This window comes from Lampetra fluviatilis, unplaced genomic scaffold (assembly GCF_964198595.1).
Source record: "Lampetra fluviatilis unplaced genomic scaffold, kcLamFluv1.1 SCAFFOLD_440, whole genome shotgun sequence".
In the NCBI taxonomy this organism is placed as follows: Eukaryota; Metazoa; Chordata; class Hyperoartia; order Petromyzontiformes; family Petromyzontidae; genus Lampetra; species Lampetra fluviatilis.
The window spans coordinates 30,001-47,700 of NW_027620682.1; the positions used below are offsets into that span (position 1 = coordinate 30,001).

Below are 17,700 nucleotides of genomic sequence, written 5' to 3' on the forward strand. Positions count from 1 at the left end.
GTGTGTGTGTGTCTGTGTGTGTGTGTCTGTGTGTGTGTCTGTGTGTGTGTCTGTGTGTGTGTCTGTGTGTGTGTCTGTGTGTCTGTGTGTGTGTGTGTGTGTCTGTGTGTGTGTCTGTGTGTGTGTCTGTGTGTGTGTCTGTGTGTGTGTGTGTGTGTCTGTGTGTGTGTCTGTGTGTGTGTCTGTGTGTCTGTGTGTGTGTGTGTGTGTGTCTGTGTGTGTGTGTCTGTGTGTGTGTCTGTGTGTGTGTCTGTGTGTGTCTGTGTGTGTCTGTGTGTGTGTCTGTGTGTGTGTCTGTGTGTGTGTCTGTGTGTCTGTGTGTGTGTGTGTCTGTGTGTGTGTGTCTGTGTGTGTGTCTGTGTGTGTGTGTGTGTCTGTGTGTGTGTCTGTGTGTGACTGTGTGTGTGTGTCTGTGTGTGTGTCTGTGTGTGTGTGTCTGTGTGTGTGTCTGTGTGTGTGTGTGTCTGTGTGTGTGTCTGTGTGTGTGTCTGTGTGTGTGTGTCTGTGTGTGTGTCTGTGTGTGTGTTTGTGTCTGTGTGTGTGTGTCTGTGTGTGTGTGTGTGTCTGTGTGTGTGTGTCTGTGTGTGTGCCTGTCTGTGTGTGTGCCTGTGTGTGTGTGTCTGTGTGTGTGTCTGTGTGTGTGTATGTGTCTGTGTGTCTGTGTGTGTGTCTGTGTGTGTGTATGTGTCTGTGTGTGTGTGTGTGTCTGTGTGTGTGTGTGTGTCTGTGTGTGTCTGTGTGTGTGTCTGTGTGTGTGTGTGTATCTGTGTGTGTGTGTGTCTGTGTGTGTGTGTGTCTGTGTGTGTCTCTGTGTGTGTCTGTGTGTGTGTCTGTGTGTGTGTGTCTGTGTGTGTGTGTCTGTGTGTGTATCTGTGTGTGTGTCTGTGTGTGTGTCTGTGTGTGTGTCTGTGTGTGTGTCTGTGTGTGTGTGTCTGTGTGTGTGTCTGTGTGTGTGTATGTGTCTGTGTGTCTGTGTGTGTATCTGTGTGTGTGTATGTGTCTGTGTGTGTGTGTGTCTGTGTGTGTGTGTGTGTCTGTGTGTGTGTGTCTGTGTGTGTGTCTGTGTGTGTGTGTGTGTGTATCTGTGTGTGTGTGTCTGTGTGTGTGTGTGTCTGTGTGTGTCTCTGTGTGTGTCTGTGTGTGTGTCTGTGTGTGTGTGTCTGTGTGTGTGTGTCTGTGTGTGTATCTGTGTGTGTGTCTGTGTGTGTGTCTGTGTGTGTGTCTGTGTGTGTGTCTGTGTGTGTGTGTCTGTGTGTGTGTCTGTGTGTGTGTATGTGTCTGTGTGTCTGTGTGTGTGTCTGTGTGTGTATGTGTCTGTGTGTGTGTGTGTGTCTGTGTGTGTGTGTGTGTCTGTGTGTGTCTGTGTGTGTGTCTGTGTGTGTATGTGTCTGTGTGTGTCTGTGTGTGTCTGTGTGTGTGTGTGTCTGTGTGTGTGTCTGTGTGTGTCTGTGTGTGTGTGTGTGTTGTTGTTGTTGCTGTGTTTGTGTGGTAATCTGCTCAGGTGGAGTTCTGCCGCATGGAGGTGGCTGCACTGAGGGTGGAGGTGGAGGGTCACGTGGAGGTGGAGGGTCACGTGGAGGTGGAGGGTCACGTGGAGGTGGAGGGTCACGTGGAGGTGGAGGGTCACGTGGAGGGTCACGTGGAGGTGGAGGGGCTCGCTCCGATGTCGCCCTCTCACGGCGCGGGTGGACGGCGGGGTCAGCGTCGAGGTGGTGGAGTTGGTGGTGGTGGTGGTGGTGGTGGTGGTGGTGGCGGTGGTGGCGGTGGTGGTGGTGGCGGTGGTGGTGGTGGCGGTGGTGGTGGTCAAGGTGATGGTGGTGGCGGTGGTGGCGGTGGTGGTGGTGGCGGTGGTGGTGGTGGCGGTGGTGGTGGTCAAGGTGATGGTGGTGGTGGTGGTGGCGATGGTGGTGGTGGCGGTGGTGGCGGTGGTGGTGGTGGTGGTGGTGGTGGTGGCGGTGGTGGCGGTGGTGGTGGTGGTGGCGGTCAAGGTGATGGTGGTGGCGATGGTGGTGGTGGCGATGGTGGTGGTGGCGATGGTGGTGGTGGCGATGGTGGTGGTGGCGGTGGTGGTGGTGGCGGTGGTGGTGGTGGCGGTGGTGGTGGTGGCGGTGGTGGTGGTGGCGGTGGTGGTGGTGGTGGTGGTGGTGGTGGTGGCGGTGAAGATGACGGTGGTGGCGGTGGTGGTGGTGGTGGTGACAGTGAAGATGACGGTGGTGGTGGCGATGAAGGCGGTGGTGGTGGTGGTGGTGGCGGCGATGAAGGTGGTGGTGGTGGTGGTGGCAGTGGTGGCGATGAAGATGGCGATGAAGACGGTGGTGGTGGTGGTGGTGGCGGTGGTGGTGGTGGTGGTGGTGCCTTCAGGCTGGCCACAGTGAGTAACGCGATGCATCACAGAGACATCTCTCGGGTGCAATGTTCCGCGTGAACGTGAATGTTGTGTCGTCAAACCTCCCACCACACAACAACAACAACAACAGCCAATTAGTAAAAGACTGGGGTGGGTGGGGTGTGTGATGATTATAATGATGATAGTGATGATGATGACAGTGCGTATGATGATGATTGTGATCAGGGTGGTGGTGATGATTTTAATGATGATAGTGATGATGATAGTGATGATGATGACATGACATGATGTTTGTGGTGGTGATGGTGGTGATGATGGTGATGATGATGGTGGTGGTGGTGGTGATGGTGGTGATGGTGGTGATGGTGGTGTTGATAGTGATGATGTTGGTGGTGGTGATGGTGATGATGGTGATGATGATGATGATGGTGGTGGTGGTGATGGTGGTGATGGTGGTGATGATGATGATGATGATGGTGGTGATGGTGGTGATGGTGGTGATGATGGTGGTGATGATAGTGGTGATGATGGTGGTGATGATGGTGGTGATGATAGTGGTGATGATGGTGGTGATGATGGTGGTGATGATAGTGGTGATGATGGTGGTGATGATGGTGGTGATGATAGTGGTGATGATGGTGGTGATGATAGTGGTGATGATCACAGTGCGTATGATGATGATTATAATCAGGGTGGTGGTGATGATGATTTTAATGATGATGATAGTGATAATGATAGTGATAATGATGATAGTGATGATGGTGATGATGATGGTGATGATGGTGATGATGATAGTGATGATGGTGATGATGATGATTTTGACGATGATGATTTTGACGATGATGATATTGATGACGATGATGATTTTGATGACGATGATGATTTTGATGACGATGATGATGATGATCACAATGGCAACGACCTCGTGTCCAGAACTCGTGGAGACGCCCTTCGCCGAGGCTCGAGGGCCGTCCCATCGGCCGACGTTTCGCACCGCCACCAACACCACAATGGCAACGACCTCGTGTCCAGAACTCGTGGAGACGCCCTTCGCCGAGGCTCGAGGGCCGTCCCATCGGCCGACGTTTCGCACCGCCACCAACACCACCCGGCCACGGAACTCCTCCTCGAAGCTGCTGGGCATCAGGCACGGCTACCATCACAGCGGCGATGATCAGAGACGCCGTCAACGCGGACGCGCCGACACGCGGAGGAGGCAGACACGGGCAGAGGCAGGCAGACGAACAGACAGGAGGTGTGGAAGTGTAGATGCGGTCTCCGCCAGAGGTCGCAAACGGGTTTTGATTCCTTACCCGTACCCGTACCCGGCCGCACCGGGGTCGCAAACGGGTACCCGTACCCGTACCCGGCCGTACCCGTACCCTACCCGTACCCGACCGGGTAGGGTACGGGTATCGGGTACCCGATTGCGACCTCTGGGATGAAGCCATGTTGCAGGCGCGGGTGGGTTGATTCTAGGAACTTGAATTGTGAGAAGAGACAAGACGTTGGGAAATGAGTGACAATCACGGTGACTCACCAGTGACTCACGGCCTACCCGTACCCGTACCCGGCCGCACCAGGGTCGCAAACGGGTACCTGTACCCGGCCGGGTACGGGTAGCCGGGTATGGGGTAGGGTACGGGTATCGGGTAGGGTACGGGTATCGGGTAGGGTACGGGTATCGGGTAGGGTAGGGGTATCGGCTAGGGTACGGGTATCGGGTATGGTACGGGTATCGGGTAGGGTACGGGTATGGGGTAGGGTACGGGTATCGGGTAGGGTACGGGTATCGGGTAGGGTACGGGTATCGGGTAGGGTACGGGTATGGGGTAGGGTACGGGTATCGGGTAGGGTACGGGTATGGGGTAGGGTACGGGTATCGGGTAGGGTACGGGTATCGGGTAGGGTACGGGTATCGGGTAGGGTACGGGTATCGGGTAGGGTACGGGTATCGGGTAGGGTACGGGTATCGGGTAGGGTACGGGTACCGGGTAGGGTACGGGTATGGGGTAGGGTACGGGTATCGGGTAGGGTACGGGTACAGGGTAGGGTACGGGTATGGGGTAGGGTACGGGTATCGGGTAGGGTACGGGTATCGGGTAGGGTACGGGTATCGGGTAGGGTACGGGTATCTGGTAGGGTACGGGTATCGGGTAGGGTATGGGTATCGGGTAGGGTAGGGTACGGGTATCGGGTAGGGTACGGGTATCGGGTAGGGTACGGGTATCGGGTAGGGTACGGGTATGGGGTAGGGTACGGGTACCGGGTAGGGTACGGGTATGGGGTAGGGTACGGGTATGGGGTAGGGTACGGGTATGGGGTAGGGTACGGGTATCGGGTAGGGTACGGGTATGGGGTAGGGTACGGGTATCGGGTAGGGTACGGGTATCGGGTAGGGTACGGGTATCGGGTAGGGTACGGGTATCGGGTAGGGTACGGGTATCGGGTAGGGTACGGGTATCGGGTAGGGTACGGGTATGGGGTAGGGTACGGGTACCGGGTAGGGTACGGGTATGGGGTAGGGTACGGGTATGGGGTAGGGTACGGGTACCGGGTAGGGTACGGGTATGGGGTAGGGTACGGGTATGGGGTAGGGTACGGGTACGGGGTAGGGTACGGGTATGGGGTAGGGTACGGGTACGGGGTAGGGTACGGGTATGGGGTAGGGTACGGGTATGGGGTAGGGTACGGGTACGGGGTAGGGTACGGGTATGGGGTAGGGTACGGGTATGGGGTAGGGTAGGGTACGGGTATCGGGTAGGGTACGAGTATGGGGTAGGGTAGGGTACGGGTATCGGGTAGGGTACGGGTATGGGGTAGGGTAGGGTACGGGTATCGGGTAGGGTACGGGTATGGGGTAGGGTACGGGTATGGGGTAGGGTACGGGTATGGGGTAGGGTACGGGTATCGGGTAGGGTACGGGTATCAGGTAGGGTACGGTATCGGATAGGGTACGGGTATGGGGTAGGGTAGGGTACGGGTATCGGGTAGGGTACGGGTATCAGGTAGGGTACGGGTATCGGGTAGGGTACGGGTATGGGGTAGGGTACGGGTACCGGGTAGGGTACGGGTATCTGGTAGGGTACGGGTACCGGGTAGGGTACGGGTACCGGGTAGGGTACGGGTACCGGGTAGGGTACGGGTATGGGGTAGGGTACGGGTATGGGGTAGGGTACGGGTATGGGGTAGGGTACGGGTATGGGGTAGGGTACGGGTATGGGGTAGGGTAGGGTACGGGTATGGGGTAGGGTACGGGTATGGGGTAGGGTAGGGTACGGGTATGGGGTAGGGTACGGGTATGGGGTAGGGTACGGGTATGGGGTAGGGTACGGGTATGGGGTAGGGTACGGGTATCGGGTGCCCGGTTGCGACCTCTGGTCTCCGCTCTCCGCTAGCGTACCAGGCAGAGCGTTGAACTGTCCTGGTCCAGTTATGGGGTCATCCATAAATGACGTCACGCACCTATGGGGGGGGGGGGGGGGGGGCGGGGTCAGAAATTTGTGACGATGTGTGACGAGGGAGAGGGGGGCGGGGTTTGAGAAATGTGACGTCACATCAAAATGCGCAATTTTAAATGAATATAGACGACACGTTCTACTTCATTAAATGGACTTTGTAATAAATGTTTCTCCTACAACATCAGAGTGCAGCGCCACATTAAATACGCACTGCGATGACAATAAGTCTACTTGGTTATTTGGGTAAAGTCACGTAGAATTGAAGTAATAAAGCAATAAAAATAACACATAATAAAATAAAATATTTTATTATGTTTAATAATATAGCATTTTATTTTATTATGTTTTATTTTTATTATTTTATTATTTCCATTCTACGTAATAAAAATAAAACATAATAAAAGATTTTATTTTATTATGTTTTATTTTTATTATTTTATTATTTCCATTAAAACATAATACAATATTTTATTTTATGTTTTATTTTTATTATTTTATTATTTCCATTCTACGTAATAAAAATAAAACATAATAAAATATTTCATGAAGTTTTATTTTTATTATTTTATTACTTCCCTTCTACGTGATGACTTTACCGAAAGAACCAAGAAGATGAATCCCTGCTGCAGTCACGAAAGCTTTAAATCGAAATGACAATAGTCTAAAGAGATTTGAAGCATGTTTTATATTTTTTGCGGGGGGGGGGGGGGGGGCAGAGCTTTGTGACGTCATATTCGAGGGGGGGGGGGGGTCTGACTTTTTGTGACGTCATGTGACGAGGGGGGGGGGTCAAAAATCGCCCCAAATCGCGTGACGTCATTTATGGACGGTGGCTCACCACCCTCTGTCGTTATCCTGTTCATGTTAAGGGTTTCCCGCTGTGTGTGTGTTGAGCTCATTAATAGCGGAGCCAGTGGAACTGCAGTGCGAATGCAACCCGCCACAAATACAACGCAACGCAGAGACGTGCACACGTACACATTGAATGAGTTTGATTATTAGAAACAATTAACCCGTAAAAACAAAGTTTTTCACTATAAATCCTTTATATGCGTGGCGGCTAGAGTCCTCTCGTCCTCTGGCTTGAGATGGCTGCCACCTATGGGTCAGATGATTGCCTGCCACCATTAAGCATTTGGTAATTAAATATTTTAAAAAAATTCCTAAAAAGTGTAACATTTTTCCAAATTTCTTTTCACGAAAATCAATTGTCACGCACAACGAGTCTGTGTGCAAAATGTCAGCTCGATTGGATCACGGGAAGTGGGTTAAAAAACGACCGAAACATTTGCACGGTCGCAAGCAAGCAAGCGAACTTAATATAAAGGATTTAAATAATAAGTATAACCCGTAAAAACAAAGTTTTTCACTCTAAATCCTTTATATGCGTGGCGGCTAGAGTCCTTTCGTCCTCTGGCTTGAGATGGCTGCCACCTATGGGTCAGATGATTGCATTGCACCATTAAGCAATTGGTCATTAAATATAATATTTTTGTCCTAAAAAGTGTAAATTTAGAGAAAAAAAAATTCACGAACATCAATTGTCACGCACAACGAGTCTGTGTGCAAAATGTCAGCTCGATTGGATCACGGGAAGTGGGTTAAAAAACGACCGAAAGATTTGCACGGTCGTAAGCGCACAAGCAAGCAAGTGAACTTAATATAAAGGATTTAAATAAAAAACGATCGAAAGATTTGCACGGTCGTAAGCGCGCAAGCAAGCAAGTGAACTTAATATAAAGGATTTAAAAATAAAAAAACGACCGAAAGATTTGCACGGTCGTAAGCGTGCAAACAAGCAAGCGAGCGAACTTAATATAAAGGATTTAAAAATAAAAAACAAACGAAACGGAACTGGACTCTCATTCTACCTGCACGGTATCCGTGCACCCAGCCCCCCCCCCCACCTGCCCCAGCCCCCACCCCCTACCCCCCCAAGCCACTCCCCCAACCACCTCCAGCCCCCCCACCTCCCCCAGCCCCCACCCCCCACCCCCTCAAGCCACTCCCCCAACCACCTCCAGCCCCCCCACCTGCCCCAGCCCCCACCCCCCAGCCCCCACCCCCCACCCCCTCAAGCCACTCCTCCAACCACCTCCCCCAGCCCCCACCCCCCCAAGCCACTCCCCCAGCGACCTCCAGCCCCCCCCCCACCACGCCCAGCCCCCACCCCCCCACCCCCTCAAGCCACTCCCCTCCCCACCTCCCCCAGCCCCCACCCCCCACCCCCCAAGCCACTCCCCCAGGGACCTCCAGCCCCCCCCCCCACCTCGCCCAGCCCCCACCCCCCACCCCCCAAGCCACTCCCCCAGCGACCTCCAGCCCCCCCCCCACCACGCCCAGCCCCCACCCCCCCAAGCCACTCCCCTCCCCACCTCCCCCAGCCCCCACCCCCCACCCCCCAAGCCACTCCCCCAGGGACCTCCAGCCCCCCCCCCCACCTCGCCCAGCCCCCACCCCCCACCCCCCCAAGCCACTCCCCCAACCACCTCCAGCCCCCCCACCTCCCCCAGCCCCCACCCCCCACCCCCCAAGCCACTCCCCCAGCGACCTCCAGCCCCCCCACCTCCCCCAGCCCCCACCCCCCACCCCCCCAAGCCACTCCCCCAACCACCTCCAGCCCCCCCACCTCCCCCAGCCCCCACCCCCACCCCCCCAAGCCACTCCCCCAGGGACCTCCTCCATCCCCTATCCACCCCCACCCACCCCCCCCAAGCAACCCCCACCCACTCCCCACCCACCTCCCACCCACTCCCCGCCCCCCACCCACTCCCCACCCACTCCCCATCCACCCCCCACCCACCCACCTCCCACCCACTCCCCACCCACCCCCCACCCCCCCAAGCAACCCCCACCCACTCCCCACCCACCTCCCACCCACTCCCCACCCCCTACCCACTCCCCACCCGCAACCCACTCCCCAACCCCCATCCACTCCCCACCCACCCCACCAAGCAACCCCCACCCACTCCCCACCCACCTCCCACCCACCCCCCACCCACTCCCCACCCCCCACCCCCCACCCCCACCCACCCCCCAAGCAACCCCCACCCACTCCCCACCCACCTCCCACCCACCCCCCACCCACTCCCCACCCCCCACCCCCACCCACCCCCCAAGCAACCCCCACCCACTCCCCACCCACCCCCCACCCACTCCCCACCCCCCCATCCACCCCCCACCCACCCCCCCAAGCAACCCCCACCCACTCCCCACCCACCTCCCACCCACTCCCCCAAGCAACCCCCACCCACTCCCCACCCCCCACCCCCACCCACCCCCCAAGCAACCCCCACCCACTCCCCACCCACCTCCCACCCACTCCCCCCCCACCTCCTCCCCCTCCTTCCCCCCCAGTGGCCCGGCGTGAACTCACTGCGCGTGGTTCAAGTTCAAGTTCATTTATTAGGTATAGCCCTGTGAGCCATTCAGCTCTTGAATCGGGTGCAACCGCAACAAACAAAAAACAAAAACATGAACAAGAAAACATCTTAAAGTGAATATGTGACTAAGTGCAAACAGAAAATCCAAGAAAAGACAGCAAAATATTGCAGAAAAAACACCGTACACCAACGCTGTGTGCAAAAATCCCAGTGGGATGCAAGTCAAACAACAACAACAACAACCACAAGACAGCTTAAATTAAGGCCATCAGTCTAACTCTGTACTACAACAAACAAACATGGCTAAACCAATACACTTTTCGAAATCACCAAAATAAAGCCATGAAAGCAATGAAAAAGCAATCATAGGAACTGTGACAGAATTTTCACAATAAATGGCATAAACAACATGTACTACCAAAACCCTGCAGCCATAGCTGGCTGCATGAGTCACTCCACCTCTAAGATCAGCACACTGAATCAAAACACAGGTCATACTTTGTAGCGATCATCCGGAGCGAAACATTTTATTTTAGGTCACTGAATAGCACTGGCAGCTAGGGGTGTACAACTCCTCTAGAGCAGTTTTGAGTGAAGATCTCATAGGTAGTGACTCAAGTTTCAATTTATTGGCAACAGCATTCCAGACCCTGGGGGCATCAATAGCAAAGGCCCTTCCTCCAGTATATGTACGGCAATAGGGAATATTAAGCTGGTAAATGAGTGTAGACCTTAGGTCAAATTTGTTCTTTGAAACAGAGATGAGATCCAGCAGGTAATCTGCAGATTCTTTTGCAAGTACATCATGAATAAATAAGATCTGGTGCACAAGCCGTCGAACATTCAGAGATGTTAAGTTTGACCCAATGTAGAGGTCACAGTGGTGAGTCCTATATGGGCAGTTCAATGCAAATCTTAAGGCCGAGTGATACATTGAGTCAAGCTTCTTCAGTACAGTACTTGGGGCTGATTTATAAACAATGTCACAGTAATCAAGTAGAGGCAGTATGGTAGCTTTAATCAATTCCAAACGGAACATAGGGGGGAAGCAGTGCTTGTGTCGATATAGAAAACCAATTTTAATTTTTGTCTTTTTCCCAATATAATCAATGTGATCTTCAAAATTCAGTTTTGAATCCAGGATGATCCCAAGATACTTATAGATCTTAACTTGCTCTATTTGATCATTATTTAAGGAATGTAATTTGGGGAAAATAACTTCCCGCTTTAGTCCTGGTGAGAAGCATAGCACCTTGGTTTTGGCAGGATTTAGGACTAGTTTAAGAGCAACTAGCTGATGTTGTAGTTTGTTGAAATCACTCTGGAGCTTAGCAATCACGTCATCCGGAGAGCGGCCAGCAGTGGTGAACCCTAAGAAACCCGCGCGCTCCTCTTCCCCCCCAGAGTGGAGTCGCCTTGCGTCCCCCTCGCTCCTCATTTGTTTATTCTTTTAAGAGGAGGAGGTGGTGGTGGTTGTTGTTGCTGCTGCTACTGTTGTTGTTGTTGTCTCGTTACTCAAGGGGAACCCTCCGCCTCTCCTATCCATCCCCTCCACCCTTCACACCCCCCCCCACCTCCGTGGGAAGAAATATTCAGGCAAGGAGGCAGGCTTGGTGGTTACCCCACCTCCCGTTACTAGGCCTCAAATATACCCCCCCCCCATACCCCCACCACTCCCCACCATCGTAGGGAGAAATTCAGGCAAAGAGGCGGGCTTGGTGGACCCCCCGCCTCCCGCTACTAGGCCTCAAATCTACCCCCCCCATACCCCCACCACCCCCACCATCGTAGGGAGAAATTCAGGCAAGGAGGCGGGCTTGGTGGACCCCCCGCCTCCCGCTGCTAGGCCTCATCTACTCCCTACCCCACCCCCCACCATTCTTGGGGAAAAATCTTCAGGCAAGAAGGCAGGCTTGGTGGTCCCCCCGCCTCCCGCTACTAGGCCTCAAATCTACCCCCTCCCCATACCCCCACCACTCCCCACCATCGTAGGGAGAAATTCAGGCAAGGAGGCGGGCTTGGTGGACCCCCCGCCTCCCGCTACTAGGCCTCAAATCTACCCCCCCCCCATACCCCCACCACCCCCACCATTCTTGGGGAAAAATCTTCAGGCAAGGAGGCAGGCTCGGTGGACCCCCCGCCTCCCGCTACTAGGCCTCAAATATACCCCCCCATACCCCCACCACCCCCCACCATCGTAGGGAGAAATTCAGGCAAGGAGACGGGCTTGGTGGACCCCCCGCCTCCCGCTACTAGGCCTCAAATATACCCCCCCCATACCCCCACCACCCTCCACCATCGTAGGGAGAAATTCAGGCAAGGAGGCAGGCTTGGTGGTTCCCCCACCCGCTACTAGGCCTCAAATCTACCCCCCCATACCCCCACCCCCATACCCCCACCACCCCCCACCATCGCAGGGAGAAATTCAGGCAAGAAGGCAGGCTTGGTGGTCCCCCCGCCTCCCGCTACTAGGCCTCAAATAAACCTCCCCATACCCCCACCACCCCCCACCATCGTAGGGAGAAATTCAGGCAAGGAGGCAGGCTTGGTGGTCCCCCCGCCTCCCGCTACTAGGCCTCAAATAAACCTCCCCATACCCCCACCACCCCCCACCATCGTAGGGGGAAATTCAGGCAAGGAGGCAGGCTGCTAGGCCTCAAATTTACCCCCTACACCCCTCCCCCTACTCCCCCCCCCACCTCTCTTCCCTGAGTCTCTTCGGGGGACGGCTACGGGCGGCGGCGTGGGGTGGGGGGGGAACCCCGCGCCACGGCCCGCGAGGCCGAGCTAGGCAAGGAGGGGGGGCCCGCGGCGGCCTAGCGACAACAATCTGCGGCGTGTTTGCAGTGCGCGCGCGAGTGAGCGCTTCTTTGAGGTAAGTTAAAGCTGCTGCTTCGTTAGCTTAGCAAATGTTTATTTTTGTAGTGGGGGGTGGGGTGGGGTGGGTGGGGAGAATGTAACCGATTTGTTTAACGTTGACAAGGTTAACAATCATGATGTTACTGCCTGCGTGTGTGTGTGTATACACACACAGGCGCGCGATTTGAGAGGCGTTTTGCTGTGAGACGCGATGTTGTCCACAGTGTTTCATCTTCTTGGTTCTTTCGGTAAAGTCGTCACGTAGAATGGAAATAATAAAATAATAAAAGCAAACATAATAACATTTTTTTCTATTATTTTATTATGTTTTTAGTTCCATTCTACGTGACGACTTTACCGAAAGAACCATGAAGATGAATCCCTGCAGTCACGAAAGCTTTAAATCGAAAAATGCGACGGTGTGGACGGGTTAAACAATAGCGGGCTGGAGCTCCTCCTTCTCAGACATTATCATCCTCCACCTCGTCCACCACCTCACCCATCATCATCCTCCACCTCATCCACCACCATTGTCATCCTCCACCTTCTCACCCATTATCCTCCACCTCACCCATTATCCTCCACCTCATCCACCACCTCACCCATTATCATCCTCCACCTCACCCATTATCATCCTCCACCTCACCCATTATCATCCTCCACCTCATCCACCACCATTGTCATCCTCCACCTTCTCACCCATTGTCATCCTCCACCTCATCCACCACCTCACCCATTATCATCCTCCACCTCACCCATTATCATCCTCCACCTCATCATCCACCACCTCACCCATCATCATCCTCCACCTCCACCTCACCCATTATCATCCTCCACCTCACCCATTATCATCCTCCACTTCCACCTCACCCATTATCATCCTCCACCTCCACCTCACCCATTATCATCCTCCACCTCCTCATCGTCCCACCTCCCTCCCTCCCCCCTGAGCTCTTCTCGCTGTCGATCACTCGCCGTGTCGCGAGTTCGAAGCACGCTCACGGCCACCACCAACAACCACCACCACCAACAACATCAACAACATCAACAATAACATCATCACCACCATCATCAACAATAACATCACCACCACCAACAACAACATCAACAACATCATCAACAATAACATCATCACCACCATCATCAACAATAACATCACCACCACCAACAACAACATCAACAATAACATCACCACCACCATCATCAACAATAACATCACCACCACCAACAACAACATCAACAACATCAACAATAACATCACCACCACCAACAGCAACATCAACAACATCAACAATAACATCATCACCACCATCATCAACAATAACATCACCACCACCAACAACAACATCAACAACATCAACAATAACATCACCACCACCATCATCAACAATAACATCACCACCACCAACAACAACATCAACAACATCATCAACAATAACATCACCACCAACAACAATAACATCACCACCAACAACAATAACATCAACAATAACATCAACAATAACATCACCACCACCATCATCAACAATAACATCACCACCACCAACAATAACATCACCACCACCAACAACAACATCAACAATATCATCAACAATAACATCACCACCACCAACAACAATAACATCACCACCAACAACAATAACATCAACAATAACATCACCACCACCATCATCAACATCAACACCACCATCATCAACAATAACATCACCACCACCAACAACAACATCAACAACATCATCAACAATAACATCACCACCACCAACAACAATAACATCACCACCAACAACAATAACATCACCACCACCATCATCAACAATAACATCACCACCACCAACAACAACATCAACAATAACATCAACACCACCATCATCAACAATAACATCACCACCACCAACAACAACATCAACAATAACATCAACACCACCATCATCAACAATAACATCACCACCACCAACAACAACATCAACAATAACAACATCACCACTAACAACAATAACATCACCACCACCAACAACAACAACAATAACATCACCACCACCAACAACAATAACATCACCACCACCAACAACAACAATAACATCACCACCACCAACAACAACAATAACATCACCACCACCAACAACAACAATAACATCACCACCACCAACAACAACAATAACATCACCACCAACAACAACAATAACATCACCACCACCAACAACAACAATAACATCACCACCAACAACAACAATAACATCACCACCACCAACAACAACAATAACATCACCACCAACAACAACAATAACATCACCACCAACAACAACAATAACATCATCACCAACAACAACAATAACATCACCACCAACAACAACAATAACATCACCACCAACATCAACAATAACATCACCACCACCAACAACAACAATAACATCACCACCAACAACAACAATAACATCACCACCAACAACAACAATAACATCACCACCAACAACAACAATAACATCACCACCACCAACAACAACAATAACATCACCACCACCAACAACAACAATAACATCACCACCACCAACAACAACAATAACATCACCACCAACATCAACAACAATAACATCACCACCACCAACAACAACAATAACATCACCACCACCAACAACAACAATAACATCACCACCAACATCAACAATAACATCACCACCACCAACAACAACAATAACATCACCACCACCATCATCAACAATAACATCACCACCACCAACAACAACATCAACAATAACATCACCACCACCAACAACAACAATAACATCACCACCACCAACAACAACAATAACATCACCACCACCAACAACAACAATAACATCACCACCAACAACAACAATAACATCACCACCAACAACAACAATAACATCACCACCACCAACAACAACAATAACATCACCACCAACAACAACAATAACATCACCACCAACAACAACAACAACAACATCACCACCAACATCAACAATAACATCACCACCAACAACAACAATAACATCACCACCAACAACAATAACATCACCACCACCAACATCAACAATAACATCACCACCACCAACATCAACAATAACATCACCACCAACAACAACAATAACATCACCACCACCAACATCAACAATAACATCACCACCACCAACAACAACAATAACATCACCACCACCAACAACAACAATAACATCACCACCACCAACAACAACAATAACATCACCACCACCAACAACAACAATAACATCACCACCAACAACAACAATAACATCACCACCACCAACATCAACAATAACATCACCACCAACAACAACAATAACATCACCACCACCAACACCAACAATAACATCACCACCACCAACATCAACAATAACATCACCACCAACATCAACAATAACATCACCACCAACAACAACAATAACATCACCACCAACAACAACAATAACATCACCACCACCAACATCAACAATAACATCACCACCAACAACAACAATAACATCACCACCACCAACACCAACAATAACATCACCACCACCAACAACAACAATAACATCACCACCACCAACAACAACATCAACAATAACATCAACAATAACATCACCACCACCATCATCAACAATAACATCACCACCACCAACATCAACAATAACATCACCACCAACAACAATAACATCAACAATAACATCATCACCACCATCATCAACAATAACATCACCACCACCAACAACAACATCAACAATAACATCAACAATAACATCACCACCAACAACAATAACATCAACAATAACATCACCACCACCATCATCAACAATAACATCACCACCACCAACAACAACATCAACAATAACAACATCACCACTAACAACAATAACATCACCACCACCAACAACAACAACAATAACATCACCACCACCAACACCAACAATAACATCACCACCACCAACAACAACATCAACAATAACATCAACAATAACAACATCACCACTAACAACAATAACATCACCACCACCAACACCAACAATAACATCACCACCACCAACAACAACAATAACATCACCACCACCAACAACAACATCAACAATAACATCAACAATAACATCACCACCACCAACATCAACAATAACATCACCACCAACAACAATAACATCACCACCACCAACAACAACATCAACAATAACATCAACAATAACATCACCACCACCACCAACAACAATAACATCAACAATAACATCACCACCACCATCATCAACAATAACATCACCACCACCAACAACAACATCAACAATAACATCAACAATAACATCACCACCACCAACAACAACAATAACATCACCACCACCATCATCAACAATAACATCACCACCACCAACAACAACATCAACAATAACAACATCACCACTAACAACAATAACATCACCACCACCAACAACAACAACAATAACATCACCACCACCAACAACAACAACATCACCACCAACAACAATAACATCACCACCACCACCAACAACAATAACATCACCACCACCAACAGCAACAATAACATCACCACCACCAACATCAACAATAACATCACCACCACCAACAGCAACATCAACAACATCAACAATAACATCATCACCACCAACAACAACATCAACAACATCATCAACAATAACATCACCACCAACAACAATAACATCACCACCAACAACAATAACATCAACAATAACATCACCACCACCATCATCAACAATAACATCACCACCACCAACAACAACATCAACAACATCATCAACAATAACATCACCACCAACAACAATAACATCACCACCAACAACAATAACATCAACAATAACATCACCACCACCATCATCAACATCAACACCACCATCATCAACAATAACATCACCACCACCAACAACAACATCAACAACATCATCAACAATAACATCACCACCACCAACAACAACATCACCACCACCAACAACAATAACATCACCACCACCAACAACAACATCAACAATAACATCACCACCACCAACAACAACAATAACATCACCACCACCAACAACAACAATAACATCACCACCACCAACAACAACAATAACATCACCACCACCAACAACAATAACATCACCACCACCAACAACAACATCAACAATAACATCACCACCACCATCATCAACAATAACATCACCACCACCAACAACAACATCAACAACATCAACAATAACATCACCACCACCAACAACAATAACATCACCACCACTAACAACAACAACAACATCACCACCAACAACAACAATAACATCACCACCACCAACATCAATAACATCACCACCACCACCAACAACAATAACATCACCACCACCAACAACAACAACATCACCACCATCAACAACAACAATAACATCACCACCACCAACAACAACAACATCACCACCATCAACAACAATAACATCACCACCACCAACATCACCACTAATACCACCACCATCACCACTACCACCACCAACACCACCACTACCACCAACACTAACACCACCACTAACACCACCAACACCACCACCAACACCACCACTAACACCAACACTAACACCACCACTAACACCACCAACACCACCACCAACACCACCACTAACACCACTGACACCACCACCACCAACACCACCAC

At 50.6% G+C, this 17,700-nt stretch overlaps 1 protein-coding gene and 1 long non-coding RNA gene across 2 annotated transcripts in view; both read left to right on the forward strand.

Annotated features, from left to right (window-relative positions):
- LOC144954253 (uncharacterized) overlaps positions 1 to 1,529 on the forward strand; it is a 12,727-nt gene extending 11,198 nt beyond the window's left edge. The window contains exon 3 of the long non-coding RNA XR_013641114.1: positions 1,502 to 1,529. This is a non-coding gene — a long non-coding RNA (uncharacterized LOC144954253). The remainder of the gene's footprint in view (positions 1 to 1,501) is intronic.
- Positions 1,530 to 12,045: 10,516 nt separating this feature from the next.
- LOC144954252 (C-terminal-binding protein 2-like) overlaps positions 12,046 to 17,700 on the forward strand; it is a 40,117-nt gene continuing 34,462 nt past the window's right edge. Inside the window, exon 1 of the mRNA XM_078884790.1 lies at positions 12,046 to 12,066. The gene's annotated coding sequence lies outside the window, so the exon portion shown is untranslated. The remainder of the gene's footprint in view (positions 12,067 to 17,700) is intronic.